This window comes from Plectrocnemia conspersa, unplaced genomic scaffold, assembly GCF_051122295.1.
Source record: "Plectrocnemia conspersa isolate PC_06_02 unplaced genomic scaffold, ASM5112229v1 ptg000013l, whole genome shotgun sequence".
Lineage (NCBI taxonomy): Eukaryota > Metazoa > Arthropoda > Insecta > Trichoptera > Polycentropodidae > Plectrocnemia > Plectrocnemia conspersa.
Window position 1 is genome coordinate 17,205,220 of NW_028277177.1, and position 21,800 is coordinate 17,227,019.

General features: G+C 29.8%; 1 protein-coding gene across 19 annotated transcripts in view; it reads left to right on the top strand.

The window, feature by feature from the left end:
* LOC148227436 (tyrosine-protein phosphatase non-receptor type 13-like) overlaps nucleotides 1-21,800 on the top strand; it is a 157,597-nt gene that overhangs the window by 15,107 nt on the left and 120,690 nt on the right. For 5 of the 19 annotated variants that reach the window (XM_088201572.1, XM_088201577.1, XM_088201575.1 and 2 more), the window contains exon 1: nucleotides 3,251-3,633. The exons of 12 other annotated variants lie outside the window; for them this stretch is intronic. The gene's annotated coding sequence lies outside the window, so the exon portion shown is untranslated. Of the gene's footprint in view, nucleotides 1-3,250; nucleotides 3,634-21,800 lie in introns of those variants that run through there. 2 more of the 19 variants (XM_088201573.1, XM_088201571.1) reach the window with 2 other exon arrangements.

Consider the following 21,800-nt stretch of genomic DNA (forward strand, 5'->3'; position numbering starts at 1 on the left):
AAATCGATTACTTGATTATGTTTTGTATTATAAAAAATGTTTTTGTATAAACACTAGCTGCCATAGAATTTCACTCTGGCACTATTATCAGAACCTTCACTTGGACTACAACTTCCCTTCCGACTTGGAATACATGAGAGTTCAGGTCTGACACATTCTAGCGGAGCTTTCGTTGAATTGACGCAGAATTTTCCACTTCGATCTTCCGCTTTGGTACAGATTAGCAGTCATTTTGATTTTTTAGAATTAATACCGACACCGATATCTGGTCTATAGTCAGTCAGTCAAGTTATGTTAATCGTTCAAAATATTTTTGACGCATATTTAGGCCGAATCTTTCAATGATCGAAACAAGGAAGCGTAATAAAATATAGCGCTGATAATAAACCTAAAGTTTGAAAGGATTATCCGTTGTTTGTTAAGCCAAAACCAAAAACCGCAGCGAACGCGCAGCGCTAATTTCCCAATTACATAACATGCGGAACAAATGGGTCAATGTCGCGCGACTGCGACTTTACAAAATAGTAATTCTCAACCGGCTTTTTTTCATTACCATCGTTTCATATGTTTTTGTTTTCAAAGACGTAACACGTCAAAGACCGGGTGGTTATGCGATTGTGTAACAACGCGGTGCGTAATGTAGTGCGATACTGTCTGTATATACAGAGAGTATGTAGAGTAGCGGAGAGAATTCGGTTGTTGTACAAGGTCGAGAGGAAATTCCGCAGATTAGCCGGTGCGAGAGGGATAGAAACTATTTGGAGGTGGGGAGGGAGGGTCGGTGTTGTAGGGAGGTGGGGGTTCAGCCGCGTGCGGCGCAAGCGCATTGCATCCCAGTCAATACCCCCACCAGGCGCCCGGGTGTGCTGCTTCAACACGAGCCATTCATTAATTTATTTTTTTAAGTATCAAAAATAAACAGTAACATTCAAGTAAACAAAACTAAATTATATTACTTTCACTCCGCTCTCTAGATACTTTGCAGAATTAGAATATAAATGTGATTTTAGATGTAAACAAAATCCCACACAAATGCGTTCGAAATTCACCATGCGTTAAAATCATGGTTTATATATGATGTTGTAATGTTTACGTTACTGATTTGGCATCGGCAGCTCTGTTAAATATGACTTTAGTGAAAAATGATGCGCATGTGCCAAATATTCATAATTATAAAATTTTGGCGCATCATTTAGGTGGTATTTTTAAAATTTTCTGAGATGATTAATTTTCAAACGCCTACACTAAAGGACGTCCTTGACTAATGGATAAACAATTTAGTTTGTTGTATTATTTTAGCAATGTAATCATTTTTGTGTTATTTTTAACTAAATGATTTTTAAAATTGCATTTTATATTTTTATAAAAGTTGGTAAAATATAATTTGGCTTATATAACACGGTTCTTATAAGTATCACTAGCCATCATAATTCGCATTTTGGTCAAGTGATAGATTAGCATTTTTTAAAGCAGTTTTTTTTCTAATTTCTAGAGAAAGTGTATAATTTTTTGTGAATTTTATAAATTTATATAATAAATTTAAATACACGGAATTCTTTAAACATTGAAATTAAACTCTGCTATATCATAGTAGTAAGAATTACGTAAATAATAGCAATAAACTGAATTATATAAACAAGATTTGCATTTTTTAGCTACTTGGAAAAATAAGAAGAATAAATATTACCAAAAAGATGTTAAACAGACTCCTTAGAAGCAGCCATAGTATATTTTTAATCATAAAAACTGTATAAAACAAATGGAATCTATCATTTTAATGATTTTAATTTCTATAAATTTGTTCAAAATGTAAACATGAGTAATGATAAATATATCGAACGTATATCAGTATCTTAGAGCTAATAGTAGGGGCATAAGCCTAAACTTGCCATTTCCTTCCCAATTATGAATAATGATGAAATAGACAGCTCTCGAACTGACTGTGTTAACGCAAATATGGTATAGTGAACATATAACTTTACTGAAAATTACATATTTACTGTAACATATGTCTGTAACATGTTGTCTACAATAATATCACAACTCAAAAAAACATGCTTTAATACGAATAAAATAAATATAAAAGACTAATGCTTGTCATGATAAAATGTAGATTAGAACTTCGTTATTATAAATATGTTTTTTCAGTTGTGTTGTTATTGTTAACGACGAGAGTGATACATTTATTAAAATTAGTTTATTAAATAACTATTTTTTTGCATTAGCACACGATAATGTAATATAAATCAATTAATAAATATAATCTAAATAATTAAATATGATTTATAATAGATAAGTGAAGTAATAGATACAATATTAATGATTTTAAACTTTATTAGCACTAAAGATCAGTGGCTTAAGTCGGTGGCTAATACCCGAAAGACCTGGGTTTGAACCCCATATCAATTGTTTTGTAATTTTTATCGAGTCTAGGCGATCGAAATCAGTGATTATTATATAGCTTTAATTCTGATAGATCATCACCAATAAGATTTTCTCAGATTTTCTTAATTTCACTGATGAATAATTAATACCGAGCTAAGTAACTTGACAAACATATTTAAAACATTTGCATTGTCTGCTTTTATAAATTTCAACAATACTATTCTCACGCGTACTATTCTACTTTGATGTCATTTCCGTTGTATTGTATATAAAAATAGTTTAAAATCTATTTTGTTTGTAACAATATTTTCGTGCATATATAGGATTTTTATGGTTTAGATGCTTTATACTATTTTTGGTTGATTTGCAACAAAATTTATATTAATGTATCAATATTTTAATGTCGCCTAATTATTTTTACCCCAGCGTTTCCCGATTTAATTTAATTACAGAACCTCTTTTTAATATTGATTCAGCACACGGAACCACTCACTTAAAAATGTTCTTTAGATTAAACATTTTTGATATCCACTACCGAATCACTATGGCCCTGTTTACCCTGATCACTATTTGAGACCTGCTATTGAGATATAGCAACATTTTCGAGATGTTCAGATACATTTTCCCAGTACATTAGGCCGAAAACAATGAAAATGTTTTTAACGATTTTATGTAAAGATTTTTTCACTTATTAAAACAATGCTAATATCGCTGCAATTTATTATATTACTTATATCAATTTATTATAATACTTATATCAAAAACAGTCTGAAAATTAAATTATCGAAAAAATAAATTCGACCGCTCCATATATGGAGAATTTCTGAGCTAAAGTCCTCGCGTATCCTATGCGTTCGGAGGCTCCAGTCTACAGCTGAGCGCCGTGGGTGTGGTGTTTGCGGCCGTCCGCGCCTTAATAAAACTTTAAACTTCATTTATGATTTTTAACAACAACAATCAATAGCGGCTTGTTTACCTGCCCTTAACAGTCGACCCCTACCAGAAACACACCTGCGTACGGCGACCATCCCTCACCACACACACACACACACACTGTTTTAAAATGTTTACAATCCCGCGTGTTTGACATTGCGGCCGCTCAGGTGTGTCGCGATATACATAGTTAACTTTAACTGTGTGGTTAACTCAAACCGCGCCGGCGATGATTCATGCTGCATTACAACATTTCGACGAAACAGTGCAAAATCAATCTCCGATGTGGCTAATCGGCGCGGCTGTTTGATTTAGGTGAGCGATTGATTTTATCAATATTTTTTTGTTTACACTACCCACTTTGACGCGGATTGACCGTATATGTATGTGCAAATAAAAATAATCTAATATCGAGTGTTTTTTAGTACAAAACTGGTGACAATCATGACCGTCATACGTCTTTGCCCTCGCGTATAAATTACGACTTCTTCTCGCTACCTCCGCGATCATTATTTTATACACGTATCCTCGAATACGCTTTATCACTTTCGTGTGGAATCCTTACCGGAAGGCAATGACGTAGGTAGGGTCTCCGGGTTGTTAAATAAAACGTTTTAGTATGTTAAATTTTTAGTTGAGTTATTATTTATATTATGAATTTTATGAACATTATATGTTTTAATAAGTTCATACTTTTTTATTTTATTTTTATTTTTTTTATGAAGTAAAATGTTTTAGTTATGTGATTTGAAATTCGAATTCAGAAATGATTACACTTAAATATTTTCTCTTCAAAAGATTGAATCGTAAATTAATTTATGATATGTACTATATACATATATACATATAAGGAAATCGATTATTATATAAGAAAATTGTATTGAAATATGTGAGATTTATTCAAGAGTGGCCTAGAAATGTAGTTTTATTTAAAATCCAAATAAATAAAATATTAAATTTATTTTCGGAATAAAAAACATTGACCGATATATTTCAGGTATTAAAATTCTTAGGTAGTTATTTTTTCATCAATCTATCATTTTAATTATAAATTACATCAGCTAAATATCCAATACTTACATTCAGGTAACAATCATAGTCGTAACTATATAATTATAAAAATATATCTATAAAAATACGCAAATCTACTAGGTATGTTCAAATTACGCAAAAAATATATAAAAATTAGATGTTTAAAGATAAACTTCTAAACCTAATCTGTTACGTATATATAAAATAATTTAAAAAAAAAAAAGGTTTAAAAGTTAAACTAATTTGGTATTTATATTAAAGATGTTTAATCATAGAAATGATTAATTATACATCTAGAAGGAATAAATTATTTTTAATAACCAAAATTCACATATTGACTTTTTAACGATTTACTATAAATAAAAATATTTGCAATAAATAAAAATATCAAAATCAATAATAAAATATATATTTTGATAAAATCATAAATAATGTACAATATAAAAGCTTTAAAACTCAAATCTTGTACATAATTTTTATTATTGTTTGCTTCTCAATTATTAAAACAGCACGATAGACGAGTGAAAGACCTGGGTTCGAATCCCATATTGACCTTAGTGTTTTTTAATTTCTATCGTGTCTGGAAGATAATTAATTATAATTATAATTCCGACCAATCATCAAAGAATAGGTTTTCTTAGATGTTTCTTATCTTACGGATAAATATGCTGATGATTAATTATAATCGAGGAAAAAATTAAATGAGCAATATTGTTTTATAAAATGAATTGTTGTAGCGGCAGCTAACAAGCATTGATCAGAATATTGAACACTCCATGAATAACTCTCTATAACGAATTATTTTCTGAAGAAAAAATTCGACAATTTACCTTACATAAATGCACAAACAATTCGTTTTATGAAGCAAAGTATTTATTTAATTGTACATATATCTTAGAATAATTCCTTTTTAAATCTAGCTTTGTCGTACATATTAGATATTGAAAAATCTTTAATATTAAGTTACTTTAGCTTATAGAAATTATCTTAACACAAAAATCTATTCTCATATAATTAAAGTCATATAATGTCATGCTTAACATTTTCTAAAAAAACCTATATAACATTTACTATATTAATTTATCTATCATTATTAATTGAAAGTTATAAATATCTCTCTGAAATAAAATCATATCATGTATATATACTCAACCCAGTGTTAAAAGTAACTATTGTTTTTTTAATATTCAATCAAATTTATAATTCCGATATCAATTTTATACGCGTAATAACATACAACATAATACCGAAAGCTCATAATTCAAGTGTTCTTAACATATAAGAGCTCAAACTCTCCTAACATGTACTCAGAAATTATAGTTGAATTAATCATAAATTTGAACCCCTTTATTGTGTTATTTATAATTAAAGGGTGTGTGCGGCAGTTACGGTCTGACCGCCCTTATATGATACGGCATCAATCTACGCGCTGGTAAATTCTGAGAATAATATGTTTGCTTAGCTAACGTCGTAGTCTTATTGTCAAACATTCCTAAGCTATTACTATTGAAAATTGAAGTCGATTACACGCCATAAAGAATGAACGCAAAACTCAAGCATATCCATTTCATATTGCGGTTTAATTCGTTTAACTTTATGGTTTTTGCGCTTTCGTATGTGACGACAACCGCTATATAAAAATAATATTTACCAAATGTATATTTTAAACCATGATTTGTATGAAAGTTATTTACATCACGTATGTAGGTTAAAATTATATTATTTCTCTTAACTATGGATTCAACTTGAAATTATATATTATGATAGTATTTATTGGATTCGCCCTGTGGTTACAAATAATGGCCGTTTAACGATAATAGGTTTGCGTGACCATTTTGAGGAAATAATCCTTTTGTGCTTCCTATGAACTATTGCGTAACGGCGCGTGCAGAACGATCGCCCGTTGACCGACATGCCCGACGCTAATTTCAATTTATTGAATCTGTGTACATCCATTTGTACAAGAAAAATCGATATCTATAGATATATGCGTATAGATAAAAACGAATTTATCGGCAAATCACTTTCGATTTCGCCAGAGAGCACCCAATGCGGTGAAATGAACATTCGATGCCTGAACCTGGCACGGTAAATTATGTTCGGCAAATAGTTTGAGGCTATCCAATAACGGCTACACAATAGTCTAGGGTCAAACGGTGATAATCAATCTGCTGTATGTGAGCTTTGCTCAAAGCTCCAAAGCTCTGCGGCGGGCGGAAGACCGCAGAGATTAGAATAAATTTTCACAGACTATCATTTTGGCGGTTTGTAGGATGAAGAAGTAACGAATGACTTTATAACGATCTGATCTTAATGCAATAGTATTATCTATGTTTATTAAATATAATCAACATAAAATATTATACGTATTAAAATGTTTTGTATATGTGACCGGCAAAAATCAATATATGACCGTCTAGAGTGAATATCAATAAGCGTGTTTATTATATACCATTTTTATGGTATATAATAAACACACATACATATTTATAAATAACGCATGAAGTTGCCGCAAGTTGATTAATACAATTTTTGTTTATGGATGTCTACTTGGTCATGTATAAAAATAATATAATAATATGTATATTCGATTGGGCTAATTTTAAATAGTACAGTATGTTTTTAAATTTACTATATGTTTTGCAAAATAATACCTTGAAAAAAAGGTAGAATCCCAAAACAATATTTTTGCCACAAAAATAACTTGCTTTATTTATTAAAAATACTTGATAAACTCCACAAAATTAAAATATATTTTCACAGAGAAATAAACGTGTTCCTAGTGTTCCTACTATCTATGTTTTTACTTTAATCATTATAATATTGCTAAGCACGCTTAAAACGACTTAAATAACTAAAAAATTAAAAAATCGTCAATATTATAAAAAGCACAAAATTGATCATTAAATTAATTAAACATGAAAAATGTGTTTTACTCCATCATGATGTGCAATAAAATTTCAATATTTTAATAAAAAATATTTGTCAACGAAAAACTGTTAAAACAAGATCTACTATATTTTTAAAAGATAGCTTTTGATAAAAAATTAATGATGTACTTGAATTAAGTGTGTAAATTTACATACTAGTTAAGTTATCTTATTCTTGTGCTAATGTTGTTTTTGCGTATTCTGTCTATTTAAAAGTAAAGTAATTAAGCAAAAAGAATTAAATAAATTACAATCATAACCAGAAAAGAGATATTATATTATTTTTATGAGATTACATTATAACCCATCTGTACATCTAATAATAATATTAAAAAATATGTACATCTAATAATATTAAAAAAATACGAAGCACGAAGTCCTAAATTTTTTGTTTCTTATTTTATAACGACTTTTATCTGATTTTTATCTATTCATTATTAGCATATGCTGAAATTTAAAATTGAGCAAATTTAAATTGCTTATTATTTTGGTTAACCATAATTAAGCAACTCTAATCAAATTTAATTTTTATGAATATTACTACTATATTACTTATCCTCGAATATAGACATGTCTTAAATTAACATTCAAATCATCTTTATAATCAGAAAAATTATTCATAAAATATTGCTCGTTATTTGTCAGTTATATTATGTATATACATACATTATGTATCTAATTCGTTGGCTACGATCCTAATCTAAATAAAGCATTTCAATTAGCAATTTTGAAACAATCCATTAATTAAAATGTTATTTTAACAAAATCCCATTTAGTTTAATTTTAATCATAATTAAATTATTAAAATAATTAAAAAATTATAAGTAAATATAATAAAACTATTTTTCGATCATATTAAAAGAGGGAAAAACTCTGCTCACATACAAAGCGTTTCTTAATTTATAAAAAATGTTATTTATCAAAGTGTATTATGTATAAATCTACCATAAAAAAGTATACACGCTATTCTTATGCAGAGCAACGCCTAGTTGCGTGATATTTCAAGAGAAAACTTTGTTAGAGCTTTTTGCCGGTAAAGTTTTGTTCAACTATCGTACATTACGAAGCTACTAGCGTTAGATATGAGAATTTGGCTGTATTTTCTGCTGTATATATATTTTGTGTGTCGTATGTTGAAAGTGTACCGTTTTCAAGGTAACATAGTGAATCATATAATATAAGTTGAGTTGAATATTTCATAAATATATACTATAAACATAGTCCTCGAGTTCGTCGTTAGCCGCTAGTAGTTTAGAGTTAACGTACCTTAGGTAACGTAAGGTGGTTTTCCCTAAGTGGTCGCCTAGTGTACGGATACTTAATTCACTTTACTTTGCCCCAATTTCGTAGCCGACACTGGATCGAGAATTATAAGTTTTCAAATATAGATGTTAAGTGCATAATTTGCGTCGTGACTTGCATCCACCGACCTAGCCGTAATTAAGCGCTGAATTATTCTCGACTTATCACAGTGAAGCTCATAGTATATATTTATATACACTTATAATTCATATATATAGTTCACAATTTTAAGACAAACTTGACATCATTTCATATTTATTTACTATAAGAAAAAAATCTTTGAATGTTTTTATTTCTATAGATATGTATCAAATTTAATGAAAAAGTACGAGTATTACAAAATGATTTTAATTTGAACAGTATTTGTGTAAACCTGCATATGATAAATATATGCCTACATATCTGATATACGATTTAATCAATTTATTGGCTTTTATACAATAAATCTTCGAAAATATTTTTTTTATACTGATAACAGCCGATGAGGCGTAAATATAATTTGCACAAAATTCAACGTGGAAAAAAAGTTTTTTCTAATGGCTATCGGACTATCTTATGAAGATTTGGAAAGTGGCTCTAATGCTATTCTTTTCTTAAAACATGGTTTTGATCAGCGTCCCTTTTTATCTTCTATCGGATATTTTTATTATGTGATTATCGGATCTTTTTTTAATGCAATTTTGTTAGTAAGTTGCTTTTTTATATCGCACCTGTGTTTCGAAAATCTGTATAATAAAGCGTATTTTTTTAGCGAATTTCTTTTGCTCTTCTCGGAATGACCAATTGTTTCCTACAAGGATCTATAATTAAAGGGTCTATAACAAAAGGCTTTTTTATGATGTACTTTAGTTTAAAGCACCTGGTTTGTTTCGTTATTCGAATGTACAATTAGCGTGCCTGGAATATTGATGCCATAATTTATTTTTAACATGAACATCTCTGCGAGTTTCTTTATTTAAACGTTACAGAAGTAGTGCGCTAGTCCTTTTTTTGAGTTTCAAATCTTTCGATTACTTGTTCATAACTCTCATTGTGTTAATCGATTTTTAAACGAATATTAATTTTTTTTTTTAATTTCTTTGTATAAGTTTCATCAGTAAAACATTAATGCTTTCTGTAATTTGCTACGTTATTTAAATCAACATGAACAATTTGCCATGCTAAATTTTAATAGTAGTTCATTCTTTTGCAAAAAACAACGCTTGAAATTAGGAACATTTATATTTGAAACACACACTACAAGTAGAACTTAAAAACTGTCTAGATTAGTTATTTCAAAAAACTTCTAGTAAGTTAAAATACACACAAAAGCATTAAAATAAATATGTAATATTGCAGATACATGTGCTTGAAAATACGTACATTTATTACATTTTCGGTCCCAAATAAACGTTTATTTTCCAACCTCAAATTATGGCTATTACTTACTTTATTTACACGAAATTAAAATCGACGGAAAAACAAGGTTGTATCCACATCGGGGCCAATTTACTTTGAATTTTGCGCATCCAATTTCTGTTCAAACCGTGTTTCCTTTAGCATGTGTCGTTTTAAATTGGCTTCCGGCTCATACACCTGTGTCTAACTTAAGCAAAATTAAATTAATTAAACTCAGATTATTTTACCAAAAGTTATTTAAATTATTAACGGCAATAAATACCGAGCGTTAAAGCTCGCTGAAAAGATGTTTGTTTTCATTTGGAGTTATTCCCGCTTACTCCCATCGTAAATATTTCATTCGTAATGAATAGTTGGTCCTAATACTAAGCAAATATGGTTCCAGGCTGCCAGTGGCTATAAATTATTTGTTCCGTACAATGTTCTTCGTATACGGGTAAGATTTATTTTCTACCACGGCTCGGTCACGATATGTGAACCTCACGAGAAATTGGTAATCGCTACATATTAAAGTATTAGGACAGCTAAGATTTATACACTTATTTATTGAAAAAAAAAGAACGCCTCTATTACGTGGCCTTTGTTATATAAATAGATTGTGACGCTAGTGTTTACTGAAATATTATTTGGGACACTGAATCGTGAGGTCATTTTCAGCATGAATTCTCTCTAGTGAGGTCATTCGGAAAATGTTTACTTATTTTAATGCGAATTTTTCATTCATGAAATTTTGCGGTATGAATATTCAATAGCTGCCCGTTGGTGTTTATATTTAAATAAATAAATGTTTCGATTTGCATTTGATATTATTTAAGTCAGCTTCAATGATTATTGCGATTATAAATATGCAAATCATTTTAATACTTTCAAATGAACATAATAAATATAAAAGCATAAATATCTTTACTACCCTAGACATATATTTTTGTACATAGTAAGTCATTATTAAATTTATCAAAGCATATATTTAATACATATTTAAATAATAAAATTGAAATAATTATCTTCGCTGGAGTGTCGAGTTAAATTATCGTCGGCTGTGATCTGTCTTGATGTGTTCTTGTGATAATTCTGGACGATCCGCTGATTGTCTCGGGCTCCATAGTGTCTTTCCTGGTACGTCTCTGGCCACGTTGACATCTGTAGTCTGCTACTCTCTGTTCCCATGTGTCACATCTCTTATAAAGCTTGTTCGAGACAGCCCTGTCTTATTGTAGGTGAGGATGTTGTCAGGTCAATTGCATTGCTTCTTAGACACACTCACAAAATGTGTTTACGTCTTAAAAATGAGGCTGACAGAAGGCTGTTCCGATGATTATTGCATAGGGTAAAACGTACGTATAATGTATCGCGCATCTTTTCTAAACAAATAGTAGTTTTTCTAGTATTTATGAGTACTTACGAGAATTTAACGTTTAGAGACAATTGTACTAATAGTGTTAAATATTAGCAATTATTAACACAATTGTTAGGCTTTACTTTCCTAACGAGTTTATATTTATTTTAATTTTCTCTAATTTAAATGACCTCTAACTTAATTGTGCAGGTAGTTAAAATCTCTACATTATAATAAAAAAATCATGTGTATTTTTAATGATTGATTATGATTGGCGAAAGTGATTAATTAAATATATCGAACTTTGGGATGTTCTGGAAAGATCTACTATCAATACACAAGTATTTTTTTAATAAAGACATTTAAGAACGAAAAATAATTACAAATAAAATAAAATGTCTAGCTTGTTTAATTAAAGTAAATTATGATATAGTGTTTGTGATACCATGATTGTTCATATCAAGTATTATGCTACTCGTAAAGTATTTGTAAAATAATATAGGAAACAAATAAAAACAATAAATATACTTTAAATTATCACAATAATAAAAAATAATATTTTTTTTTAAATATATCGAAAATCTTTCTTAATTGGTTTTATACTGCAAATTATTTTATTCTACTTTAAAAATCTATTAATAAAATAGCCAAAAAATAGGCTTTAAATGCATTCAATATGTAGTGCGTATTAAAATCAAATATATTTGAAACGAACATTTTAGTTGATATTGAGCTTTTTCATATTTGTGGCAAAAACTTTTTGCACGGTAAGCTTTTTGCAAATATTCTTTTAATTGGATATAAATCTGTTCATTTAATGAGATCGTAAGTTGGTAACTAAATATACATGGAAACGATTTTTTTACAAATTTTGAATAGACTTCAGTTGCATCAACGTTGTGCTTGTATGTGTGTTTTACATATCAGTATTGTGCTAATTACAAAGTTCATTCAGTAAACATTCTTCTTCTGTGCGAAAGTAGAGACTGCAGCTGAAATTTTATTTTATTATTCATGACAATAACGTTAATAATAAGTATAGTAAAACGTTACGAGCATCAGTAATCACCATTAAAGATCGTTTTGATAAATGCTTAACGATCGTTGTAAAAAGGTGCCGCGAGATAAGCAAGACTTCTATGGCGTTGAAAAAATTTCTAAGCTTTCCAGATGTATTACTGTATAAATAATAAACAAAGGGATGTTTCAAAGCTATAGATCAATTCCAAAATTAAATGTTTTACAAATATAGACCATACTATTGATTTTGTTTGCGTTGCACTAAACGAAAGTTTAATTGTATCGTGACTGATTTAAAATCGCATTCCTGACAATACTTAATTGAGTTTACATGTACACACCAACGATGCGTGTACAAACGCTAAAACAAACACATAGATCTCGTTTGTATCCCGTGCGAATAAATGTGTTTCGCTGCGATACATCACACAAGTTCGTAATTAAAACAAATTAGCAAAATGTTCAATTATTAATAAACGCAAATTTATTACGTCATAAAGCGTATAAAACACGCCGGTTGAAATTAAATATCGCAGGCTGTAAATAAAAGCAATGTATCCCCTGACGATAAAAATGAGGCCCGCGTAGGCTTTGCCGAACGTATGCCACTTTTTTAATGAAACATTTTACGACTGCATTATATAAAATGTAATACGCATTAGCAGTTTTCTACTCTCGTATATATGATGGCGATGTGACGAAATTGAGAAAAGCGTGCACAACATTTCGATGCTGGATTCATTTTCGTTTTTAGACGCGTTTCTCACGGCTGAGTGTATTCCTTCGTAACCAGGTAAAAGTGGATATGTTTATATTTTCTTTTATCTTCCCAAAAGTGAGTCTCTTGTGATGATATAGCAAATGGATAGATCAGCTGTTCTTAAACTTTTTTCCATTACACCTCCCTTTGGAATAATCTTATGAATCACGCTCACACAATTCAGTCCTAAACTTTGTGATGAGTTTATTTTTAAGCTCTGCTCCAAATAATTATTGCTTTAGAGATTCTCAATTTCATAACACAAATTAAGAGTCAGCAATACAACAAAACACGCTTGACTACAACTTCTTGCAGTAAATTCAGAAGAGTCTGTGATTCAAAGACGAGAGAAATACACAACTTATATAGCGATAACAATAGCAACTTTGAGGACAATTTTGTGAATTTTTTTATTAGGCTATATATGTAACTTCAGTAGAAAGTGCATATATAGCATAATTTTGTGGTAGTATACATGTAATAGTTGCCACTAGCAAATTCAATAAATACTAAAAGTTGATTACAATATACTTTAACATAATAATATTGTTTTCTAAAAGAGAAGTGCGCCATTCTACATAAATTATTTCAGCTCCTTGTAGCTATCACTGAATACATCTGAAGAGCTGAATGTTTTGTGTAAGAGAAGCGGTCTCAAGCGTTGATGGTCCAGAATAAAGGACGCAATCCCGACTCTCTAGGGCTATATCGCATTATACTGGATTGTTGACACCACCCTTTAGCTCCATTTTATAATAGCACTGATGAAAAACGATAAACGACAGATTTTATGATTTGTTTTCTCTCTTAATGTCCAACAACTTCGATAAAAGGCACACTCAATTTTTTGAAATTTATGCGATCATATAAAACTATAAAGAAAATATAATGATTGAGTTTTCGTTAGTTATTGAACACATCTTAATAAGTGACATGATTAGTTTAATAGACCTTTTTCATGATTGAGGATTTCAGCGAGTTTTAAAAACACCAGTTCCTTTTAACAGAATGGGACTTCAGTTTATTAAACCATATATTATTTTTACAGAAAACTGTTTACATGATTTATTTATATCTCACGTAAACCCAAATTTTAATTTACAATTATTTAAAATTTACCTTATATAAAAATTAAATAAATATATAATTAAGTGGCAGATCACACTATCTCTGGGGAGGCGTATCATATATATTAAGAACCTCTAGGATATAGATTATAGTTTTTTTTTATAATACATTTCTAATTTAATATCATATTGGCGAGTTTATTTAACACATAGTTCAATATCGCCACGGGAGACAATCGTACTCAGCTGGAATCGGTCCAAATTCCATTTTATAATGAAAAACTCTTACAATTATTTCACGGCTTATAAATTCTGTGTTAGTGTTATCATTTTCAATGTATTATGTTATATTTAAAGCTATGCGAAACTTCGCAAGCGCGTACGTAAAAAGGTCGCCAAATGAAAAATCACTACTATAAGTAACATGGTGAATGGCCTCGTCGAGAACGATGTCACTTATTTTGCCAAGACAAAAAGAGAATATACACATTTTTTTCAAGATAAAGGCCATTTGAAGAAAAAATCGCAGGAAATGACGTTCGCGCTTCGGTAGACAACGATATGGTCACTAAAGATGGAATTAGACAATCTTTGTTCTCCGCGAGACAAGCTCTGTTGTTAACTGCGAAATTTATCAACTTAGATTTTAATAATCTACAATAATACAAATATTATATAAAAACAGATTTTATACTATATTTTGTGTCATATAAACATTATAAATATTAAAAATTATGTAACATGAAGTTTAAATTGCAACGCTCTTCTCTCAAACTGACACTCCGCCACAACACTATACAGATTGACTTAGCATCTAATTCATTCATCTTCCTCCACGAAAACAATTATATATAATATATTCGTATCGAAAAGATATTGAATAATTGGATTTATTGAGGCAAAAATATTATATTTTATATTAATTCAAGGCATAAAGTAGTGGCAGTTATTGCGATATCAATAGAATAGCAAGATAATTTTTTGTTAATAAACATGATTTGGAACAAAAATGTGAATCTATATTTCTATAGATCTCTTTGGTATTAAACTACCGAGTTGAACACAAAAATTAATTACCGATACAAGAGAAATCCGAAACAGCAAAAATATAACGGGTTTCATAAATGGAATAAAAAAACACCTTCGGACATATAGAAATAAATTATAATATTAAGACTTTATTATTGTATATTTTTATTTTTTCTTTCTGTTATGTATTTTTTATATATTTTTATATATGTTTACTAAATTTGTTAGATGTAAAGATTAGCTATTAAGCTAAATAAATTAATAAAATAAAATAAATAATAAATATTAATTAAAATTAGTACCGATAGTATATTCCACATTCTATTAAATTATTAAATTATTTCAATACTTTCAATTGAACAATGCCAGCTTTTCTTTTTGTATAAATATAACGATCGCTTGTGATTCGTTTTTTTTCATAATTGTGTAGTTTTCATGCAATTTCTTTCAATTAAATCGATTAAGGCTAATTACGCGTAAAAATCACAGATTAATTTGTTTACCTGAGCTCAGTATAATTACACCTGAAATTGCGTTTAATTACTGGTAATTATATACATAAACGTTGGATTATTAAATAATTACTAATTTCAGAGAAAAAACAATCTTATTTTTAATCTTCTTTGAAAACAAATTTTCCGTAGTTAATCAAGATCGTCTGCGTGAACAAAAACGCACGTTTTTATACATAGATTGAAAAGATTGTTCAATAAAAGTATAAATTGCGGGGTGTGGTGATTGAAAAATATTTTTATTTTATACATAATACAATTCTTAAGACCCAAAAATTAAATTATATAATTTATATGTAAAAGTTAAAACTGTTTCTTTATTACATATTTTTCATTACATATTTTTAATTATAAAAATGATAATACCAGCCCTGATAGTTATCGACTATAACAAAAAAAAAACTATAAAAGTTAGGAACCACTGTATATTTTTACAAATCAATAACTAAATTGATTTATAAAATCATATGTTATCAAGTTTAATATAAAATAATTATAAATGATTTTTATATAAAAATTAATATAATGAACAAATTTATATATCAAGAAAGCAATCTATTACAGATAAAAAATTGTAATGATCTTAATACTATCATTTCTACCGTGTAAAATTATATTTCAACGTAGAGATAAAAGTATATTTATTGAGTTTATAGCCACAGTAAAAGCGATATCTAAAAATGAATCTTCATTGAAATTAAAACATATAAAACAGCGTGTAATTTACGTATGAAACAAGTTATTTCATTTCTCTGATAACGAAAAGTTGTTGTTCGGTGTAATTAATCTAACTTTTATTATTTATACTATTGTATTCTTTTTTGTTGAAAAGCTTCTGTAAGAGTGCTACCATACCAATATAACGACGAACATAAACGAGGCTATGGCTTATTGATCTAACAAAATACACCTGCCTCCACACCCTTTCGAACAACTCTTCAAAGGCGTGCGTGAGAGAAAATGGATCTAAAAGTGACATAATACAACAGAAGACAGTGGAAAGATGACGTATTCGCGATACGTGAACAAAACAACGAGCTTTTGAAGCTTTCGTTCAGAACAAAACTCAGGAAGACGAGCATTATTGATATTAAGATATTATTTATTAAAACTTCTGTATGGATTACATATTGTAATAATTTATTTTTCCTAAATAAAAATATGTTTTATAAATTTAGACGATGGCATATATTTCTCTTTCATGCGTTCTATTATAAACGCACGCTCGTGTTTCTTGCTTTTCCACTGCCTTATAGGTGGAACATAACAAAAAGCGCACTTATCGTAAATTTCGTGACGTTCTCTGCTCTATTATTACTTCGTTCTGTTTGGAGCTTTGTTTTGCCACTTTGTTCCAGCTGATATCTCGAGGATAATCCACGCGAGAATAATCGAGAAATTTCCTTCCAGAATATTAATCCGTTTAATTCCCATGGATGAAGCGCGTAGAGGCGGTCCGTTTTGCGGACAAGCAAGCTCAGATGTCGCTTCGGAGGCAGATAAAACCTAGAATATAATATATCTGAGCTACGCAGAAGTTTGTTTATCTGCCCATCTGCGCCTCTCGACCCCGCTTTTCCGGCTTATCGTATCTGACCGACTTTTATTCAGCCCCACGCCTACTTTCCTCTATGACCCTTTTCCATAATGAGGGTTTTATTCAAAATTTTATTACGCCCTAATAATAGACTCGAAGAGGATACGACAAACAATGCGAATAAAATTATATCCCGTACGCAACGATAATGGACGTGGGTGTACATCAAAAGCTTTTCCTTTTGTATGAAAACTCCATTCAGAATTTATTCGGAGGGGTATGTACTTAGATATAACACTGATTTTCTGTTAATTTAAAATATTCGGATAACAGTAGGTAATACGCGTATATCATATAAAAAGATCTTTTACGTAGTTACAGCCAATCAGCATTAAAATATCATTTAATGATAGAATTAATGTATAGTATACTACTTCATGTTGATTCCCTTTAAACTTTATTAAGTTTTCTTGTATTATATGTTTTTAATAAAAAAAAACACTCGACGACTAAGTCGAAGAGATTATGTGATTAATTTGAATACGAACGAAAAATATCGAAAAAAATCTGTTGCGAAAAACAATTTAATCGACGATAAACTAGTTGTTAAAGCATAAATTCTATAAAATGTATAGATATATAAATTTTAAAATGTATCTGATATTTACTTAAAATATTTATAATGTATATAAGTCATTAAACCATTTTAAATAATTAAATTCGTTGTGTTCATTTATGAAATAGTATTATTTACAAAACTTATTTGTAACAAAACATTTAGCTCAGTATATGTACATACTATTCAAATTGCGCGTTCACGATTCCGAGTTTATTTCCAGACACAAACGAGAGTAGAGCAAAAGCAAATAGTGAGTAACGATTTGAACTTTCACAAAAGAGAAGTATTGTTAGTGCAGGTGTGTCGTGGTGGTCCTGAGCGTTTATCTTCGTCGGGATAAGTAAATAGGGTCTGAAAATCGGGTCTCACTGCCGAGCGGTTTCAAAACGTTGTAATAATGTGAAAGTTCACTCTTGTTCTCTATAACGTACGTCTCTCGCCTTTATCGTTAGCAATTTCGTCAGGGTATGCCCTCATACGGTTTAACGATAATTTGTTGTAATATACAACGGTGTTTTGCGTGCTAACGAGAGTAATACAAACACGATCCACATGTAAAGGTCAGTCCATAAAATCGTACACATAATCGTTATCTTTAGTGGGTATATAAACAGCATCATCAGCGAATAATATATTATAGAAAATGAAAAAGAAGTTCTATATGAATTAAACATACTGCGGCATTCGCCGTGAAAATTTTCAACCCTTCGTATGTTGCACGAGATCTGAGCCCCATCCTTGTACGCTTTTAGTGTATAGCCAATTCACGGATGAGTCACTTTTTCAGAATTTATTACGTTTACATAATGTTGCTCTTATGTGATTTTCCGACCGGCGCCACAGAGAGGAAAACTTACTGTGTGACGTCACGTGAAAAGTACGCCTTAACAGCTTTTTGTGTGGTGACACAAGTGATTTCGTGTTCTCCAAACTTCAGATGCGAAAACGCCAGGGACTTTCCTATGACATTAGGCCTAAAAACCTTGCATAGTTTTAACCAAAAATATACGGTTTCGTCTCTGTTGAGTTAAATTTTTCTAGAACTATTATTTTTGTTTATGTCAAACATAAACATATAATTTTAACCACAAATTATAAAACAATTATTAATATTATTTTTTATATAAAAATAACATTTAAGTTTAAGGTATTATCATAAGATAATTCCATAAATTTACTACTAGCTACAATCAAAAAAGAAAAAAGGTTGAACTCAATTTTGGTTAGCATAAAATTATGTTATACAAACACTATTATTTAATGTTTATTTTAACTAAAATGTTTTTCGTGTTACTTAATTTCATGTCGTGTTAATAAACAAGTATTCCAAATGGTAGTTTGAAGCGATGCTTTTTTTAGTATACGCTTCGACGCGATTCTTGAGATTAATATCCGAGCAAAATTTTAGGAATTTGGAAAAAATTGGACTTTCGCAAAAATTAAAATAATAAAGTTAATTGTCATCTTCACGTACTGACTAATTCGACATGTTCACTCAGTATGCGCTCCTGCTACGCGTGACTCAAAAACACGAAATGGGCCGGTCCGTTTTATTAAATTTGAATATAAAATAATATTTTAAACCAGATCTTTTAAGTATACGCTTCGACGCGATTCTTGAGATTCATATCCGAGCAAAATTTTAGGAATTAGAAAAAATGTACTTTTACAAAAAATAAAATAATAAAGTTAATTGTCATATTCACGTACTGATTAATTTGACATATTCACTCAGTATGCGCTCCTGCTACGCGTGACTCAAAAACACGAAATGGGCCGGTCCGTTTTATTAAATTTGAATATAAAATAATATTTTAAACCCAATCTTTTTAGTATACGCTTCGACGCGATTCTTGAGATTCACATTCGAGCAAAATTTTAAGAATTAGAAAAAATGCCCTTTCGCAAAAATTAAAATAATAAAGTTAATTGTCATCTTCACGTACTGACTAATTCGACATATTCACTCAGTATGCGCTCCTGCTACGCGTGATACAAAAACACGAAATGGACCGGTCCGTTTTATTAAATTTGTACATGAAATAATACTTTGAACCAGATCTTTTTAGTATACGCTTCGACGCGATTCTTGAGATTCATATCCGAGCAAAATTTTAGGAATTAGAATAAATGCACTTTTGCAACAATTAAAATAATAAAGTTAATTGTCAGCTTCACGTACTGACTAATCCGACTCAAAAACGCGAACAGGGCCTGAACAAAATATTATAAAATAATATTTTGAACCAGATCTTTTTAGTATACGCTTCAATGCGACTCTTGAGATTCATATCTAATAATTGTTTGCAAGAATTAGGAAAAAAGAAACTTTCCCAAAAATTAAACTAATTAAATTAATTGACAACTTCTAGGTACTTACTAATTCGACATGCTCAGTCAATATGCCCTTCTGCTACCACGTGACTCAAAAACGCAAATTAAGCCGTGCTATTAATTTTGCACACAAAATGGTGGATCGATGGATGGTTCAAATGCCACAGTTTTACAATCAACTTGAATCTTATACCTATATATATTATTTCCTCCACAAGACAATATATCCATAGTCGTTAGAAAATGATGATGAATATGAAGAACAATCTTAAATGGCAAATATATAACGACACACACTAAAAAATAATTATATAATACATATAAGAAGCATTAACTTCAATTTTCAAAATATTATTCAATGAAAAAAATGGATGTTACTCGTTCTTTAGATATTTTTTGAAATAAACCGGTTGCAGTAAATACATTTGATGACAATTTGACTAAACACTTTGCAAATTGACTCAATGTAGTTAACCTTCCGTTTATTGTAATAAGTATAAACGTACTGCGCATTTTAATTTACATCCATTGAACTACTATTTTATTTCTTAAAAAGCAAGTGGTAGTTTGTCCAAATTATATAAGCTTAATTATTTAAAATATTATATACAGCATGTCAATGATTATTTATGACAGGATATTTGTAAAAGCTTATAAATCAGAATACTAAGATCAATGTGACATTATTATATAATTTCTATTAACCACTAACAAATCGAATAAAATAAGAAACTTCGTATCCTTTGCTTGTTATATAGTATATATTTTTGCCAGTTATAACTGTCAAATTATTTATAAATATATATTATCATTGCCACTCTAATACTATTATTTGATACTTAGTGCATATTTTATTGACTTGTATTATTTCTAACAATGACACAATAATTGTCCAATAACCCTTTTCATGCGAAATTTGTCTTAATACATCAAATAAATATGTTTTAGCTTAATATTTTAGATAAATCAGGATTATTTCGTATTAAGGCATTTTGGAAAACAATACAATTTATTATAATATTATATGAACGTGCTTAAATTTATCGAATCCCGTTTCACGTTACGACCGCACATACGCGCGAAATTCCCTTTATTTTTAAATATTTTCTACATAAATAGCCGTATACGGCCGTGGGGAATAAAATAGGTAAAATTATCGCTATATTCGCGCAAGGGATATAGTATATACTTACATATACATACATGGGTTTTCGCGCATGGAACGTTTTCGCGCGGTATCCTTATTTAGCCTTTGAGCAATTCAATATATTTCATGTCTACAGGATTTCTTATGTCTTCCTGTTTCTTGTTCGGGCCTCCTAGACGTAAACAATGCCCATGAGGCGCCTACAGGATTACATTATGTATGTAGGGTACGGTTTTTGGTTCCACATACTCGAGGAGGTCACGAAATTCAAAAGGGCTCCCTCGAACACGTTTCATATGCTATATTGTATTATTCATCATGCAAATTATAATCTACATACTTTTCGCTCTTCTGCTAACTTTCCTTTTTTTTGCTTAAGAAACGTCTTCGATTGCTGAATCACATTGTTGCGGTAACTCTATTTGCTCGCATGAGTACGATAATTTACATATGCGTGAG